The sequence below is a fragment of the Entelurus aequoreus genome, linkage group LG26 (genome assembly GCF_033978785.1).
Source record: "Entelurus aequoreus isolate RoL-2023_Sb linkage group LG26, RoL_Eaeq_v1.1, whole genome shotgun sequence".
Lineage (NCBI taxonomy): Eukaryota > Metazoa > Chordata > Actinopteri > Syngnathiformes > Syngnathidae > Entelurus > Entelurus aequoreus.
In genome coordinates, this window is record NC_084756.1 from 1,687,609 (window position 1) to 1,692,666 (window position 5,058).

Consider the following 5,058-nt stretch of genomic DNA (forward strand, 5'->3'; position numbering starts at 1 on the left):
AACTAAAGTGCAGGACTGTATAAAATAAATACATTATAAAAAAACTACTTAATATTTACCATATAACACAAATTATTTTCCATATTTAAGAATAACAGACCAAATACATGTTACAACAGCTGTAACTTCCTGCCATTAAACCTGTAGAAAAATGGTTCTTCTCAGGTTTCTTAATGTTTACATTTTCACATTTGGCACTATTTTCTTACACTTTATTAAACATTTCTTAAAGATTCCTTATTTTTTCACCTTCATTTAGCGCTGTAATAATGTTAAAAAAAAGGCTAAAAAAAGGGGTCATATTATGTTTTGTATTTTTTACACATTTTAACTACTCTTAATAGTTTCATGGAAAAAATTACTCTCTTTACGGTTTATGCTGTATGTAATTAATTATGATTGTTTTTTATGATGATTGTATTTTCTGATTTTAATTTGAATCATGATTTTATATCTTTATTTTTGCCTTTTCATTTTCTGCAAAGCACTTTGAATTGCCTTGTGTACAAATTGTGCTCTATGAATACAATTATTTAATCATATCTGTTAAACCACATCCAATTATATTTCCAATCTGCAAATTATGTGAAAAATATTGTCCAAAACTCGACAATTTCAGACAGCTATTTTGAATATTACGCTTCGAATGCCTTTAGCATTGTCCGTTTGTTGGAGATCTGATGACATGAACTCGTCTGCAAGAGTTATTATTACTACATATAAATATATATAATATCAGCAGATCAGTATACTGAAAATATGCAAAAATGGAAAATATATATCCCGACAAGAACACATTCTACATCGTAAATTACAAACAATGACCGAGTCAACTCGGGCTTCTCTATTCCGTCGACAAAGCCCTCTAACGCTGACAAACTATTTTTAGCGGCCCATTCATAACAGAAGCTAACTAACTTATGATGCTATATTGACATGCTCGCCGGTGTCCTGCTCCTGGTGATGCATCGCTTCTAAACTTGTGAAAGTTAATTCTAGATCATAAATCATGCCTCTCACCTGGGTAGTAGAAGGTTGTGGACGTAAACCGAGAAGTTGGTCAACTTTGACATCCAACTTAGACCCAGGGATGGTGAGAAAGACAAAACGCTCAAGCGGCAACTTTTATTACTACTTTTGTGTAGATTATGATAGGTTTTCCATCTAACCAGAATATATAAACATCCCATCAGTCTTTATCCCAGTGAGAGCAGAGGTTGTACAGTAAGTGATTGTTTTTTTTTATGTTGTTTAGCACTTAGCAGAGGTGGGACCAAGTCATTGCTTTGCAAGTCACAAGTAAGTCTCAAGTCTTTGCCCTCAAGTCTCGAGTCAAGTCCCGAGTCAAGACAAGGCAAGTCCCGAGTCAAGTCCAAAGTCAAGATTAGAAAGTCTCAAGTCAAGTCCCAAGTCCTGCATTTTGAGTTTCGAGTCCTTTCAAGTCCTTTTAACCACAGACTAATATTTTTACACAGATTGTGTATGCTTTTAAAACGCTGTATTTATTTATTAAAACAAGTGCATTTGAAATTGCAGGAAAAAAAAAAATAGTGCTGACATTGCAATTCATAATAGCACTATTAAACCAGTCATTTTAATAGTTTAAACAATTTTAAACATTTAACTCATTCCTTTTACAGAATAAACATTTGCAAAAACAAACATTAACATACTATTGGTTGTATTTTATGAAAATAACATTACCACATAAGTTGAGAAGGAGCAAAGATCTTCAATATTTGTATGTGAGAATCACAAAGAAATCTTCTGGGGGAGGATGACACCCCCACAGGGGTTTGGTTTACAAACTTTCAGCCCCACCTAAAACAAAATTCACCAGCCGCCACTGATTATGATGCATTCTCATTTTAGGCAAAGTATAAGACAATACTTTCTTAACAGTATAATTGTAACCAGAATAAGTCTTCAAGTAACAATATTCAAATACTAACGTTGTTGGGTAAGACATAATTTGGTTTTATTCTGAATCCAGTGAAACAGATTGGTGGTTTTAGCTGATATAAAGACTTTCAGGTGTTTATATATGTTTAAGTATTTGGCAGAACGCTTTTATCCAAAGCGACATACATAAAAAATAGATATAAAACAATCACTGTAAACATTATCATTTAAGGGAAGAATGTAATACAAAATATCAATACAAAGTGGTCAAGACAGAATAAACTCTCTGCTGGCTGCAGCAACAGAGTTACAGTGTATAGGTCCCTAAAATATATAGATATCTAATGTATTCATACATTGTTTATGTAGGATATACGCATGTATATATAATCTAATCATATTGTTTCTTCAACTTAAAAATAGCTGACCGTTTTTTTCCCCCTTCTCTGGGCTTATATTCCCAGTTTGATCTCGGACGTCTGGTCACTTATAGCATATAAGAATATTATATTACTGTTAAGCAAACTATGAATAATAAAAACGCCAAAACATGTGTCCGTTATCATAGCTACACGTATGACAAAAAAAAACGCGTGAAAATCAGTGGTATTCAGTGAGGTAAGATGAATAAATGCTCTGACAGTTCATTGCTCCTGCCAAATGAATTGCACTGAGTGGAGCGGATCACCACTCCAAGATGGCGGCTCCCGCGTCTCGTCTGCGCCAGTAGGCAGTAGCGCTCAATGTTGCGTACCCTTATAAGATGTCTATGTTATAACGTTAGCAGTGAGTTTACAGCCTCACTGATTTAACTACACAGCAAATAAAAGTCATGTTACTTAGCCAATAAACGTTATCTTACATTCAAAACTTACCCTTCTTTGTGCAACTTCAAATGTCGAACGAAGTTGGAAGTTGTTGCGTGTCCGTCTGTAATATTCGAACTGCGTGATTTTCATTCAGCAATTCGTTTTTTGTTGACCAATCGTAGTTTTAATACCCGAACGAAACCAACTTTGGCATAATTGTTTCTCACTGCCGCATTGTTTGACAACTCATGTTCGGTGGTTGTCCTGCAATTGGATTGGATGAGAGCTGTGTGATGAAAACAACGTAGATCTAATTTGATTGGCTGTTGTACTGACAGCACACACGCTGACAAGCAGCACACACGCTTATAGACACAGACGTATAAAATGAAAGATACGGAGCGCTCCCAAATAACTTTTTAAGGTTTGGGGTTTTGGGGAAAGTAGCAAGTCATGTCAAGTCAAAAGGCTCAAGTCCAAGTGAAGTCACAAGTCATTGATGTTAAAGTCTAAGTCGAGTTGCAAGTCTCTTTACATTTTGTCAAGTCGAGTCTAAAGTCATCAAATTCATGACTCGAGTCTGACTCGAGTCCAAGTCATGTGACTTGAGTCACACTCTGGCACTTAGCAATACTGTCTACATGATGCTTAGTGTTTCACTAAAGCTGCATCTGTTTATCACTCAGCTTCTAAAACTTGTAGATCATCTTTATATTCAGGCTCAAAAATAGAAGTTTCTGGATCATCACCAAAGTAGTCTTTGTTGTCTCTCATCAAGTCTGCCATGATTAGTAGTGTTGTTGTTGTTAAAGGGAACAATTTTCAGGATTCATGCAGATCCCATATACACAAAAACTGGTACGAGCAGGTAAGGAATGTTGGTTTTGCATAATAGGTCCCCTTTAATAAATACAAAAAAACGTACCTTAAAACTCCGCCAACTTTCTTCTGGGCATCCCGCTCAAGTCATTGTATTTTCCTCTCAGACCTAGCACCACTGATAGGGCTTACTTCCTCCTCGCGGGGAGACCACAAGATGCAGCGAACAGAGGGCCGAACGCAGGTCAAATTTATTTGATAAACAAAAGCTAGTGCAGCTAGGGAGTGCACAAACAACATAAAGCAACAAAGCGAGCTGACGCAAACGAGCAGAGGTTGCGGGAAACGACTCCACAAAGAACAGTTTGACCTGTTTTAGACACGCAGTGCTGGCACACTTAGGAGCTTGATTGGCAGCCAGGAACAGGTGTGTCCAGGCTGCCAATCAGGGCCAGGTGGGGGAGCCAGCGCTCAGTGGCAGACGGTGGAAGTGAAAACTACAAAATAAGAGCGCTGGACAGGAACTCAACACCAAACACACAAGTCCAAAACTGTCATGGAGGTCATGACACATGCTAAATATCCATCCATTTTTCTACCGCTCTACCGCTTTCTACCCTCTTGGGGTCGCGGAGGGGTTAGGAGCTAATCCATTGGAGGGCCAAAATGCAAAAAAACAAATAATTAATAAATCATTGGTCATAAATCAGGGGTGTCCAAAATGCGGCCTGCTTATGTCTTCAATTAGGCCCGCAAAACATTGTGAGGAATCTTGGGAGATGGCACTCATTTTAAATTAAAGCCTTCAATGGTGCCATTTTGGTCACTATTTAGTTTGATGTGCAGGTACTCTCTCTCTCTCTCTCTCTCTCTCTCTCTCTCTCTCTCTCTCTCTCTCTCTCTCTCTCTCTCTCTCTCTCTCTCTCTCTCTCTCTCTCTCCTCTCTCTCTCTCTCTCTCTCTCTCTCTCTCTCTCTCTCTCTCTCTCTCCTCTCTCACACACACACACACACACACACACACACACACACACACACACACACACACACACACACACAGGTTGGGGAGGCACTGACCCACTGTCAGATTTACAAAAATACAGTATGATGCTAAGGGCACTGACCCACTAGTCAGATTTACAAAATTACAGTATGATGCTAAGTCACTGACTCACAAGTCAGATTTACAAACATGACAATATGATGCAATGGCACCAGCTCAAAATCAAAAAAACACACAGTATGATGCTAGAATAAAACATTTCAACACACACAATTAACACAGCACTGCAGAGCAGGCACTAGACCAGGGGTCCCCAAACTTTTTGACTTGAGGGCCGCATTGGGTTAAAAAAATTTGGCCGGGCTGTATAATGTATATATATATATATATATATATATATATATATATATATGTATATATATATATATATATATATATATATTATATATATATATATATATATATATATATATATACATATATATATTCCCCAAGCACTAATTGACTTGAAAGAGCACGCACCGACA

At 37.3% G+C, this 5,058-nt stretch overlaps 1 protein-coding gene across 3 annotated transcripts in view; it reads right to left on the reverse strand.

Moving 5' to 3' along the window:
* The window catches only part of LOC133643053 (olfactory receptor class A-like protein 1), a 74,736-nt gene extending 70,777 nt beyond the window's left edge, over positions 1-3,959 (reverse strand). Inside the window, exon 1 of one of the 3 annotated variants that reach the window (XM_062037461.1) lies at positions 3,637-3,959. The gene's annotated coding sequence lies outside the window, so the exon portion shown is untranslated. The remainder of the gene's footprint in view (positions 1-3,636) is intronic. The other 2 variants (XM_062037460.1, XM_062037462.1) reach the window with 2 other exon arrangements.
* Between the last annotated feature and the right edge of the window lie 1,099 nt (positions 3,960-5,058).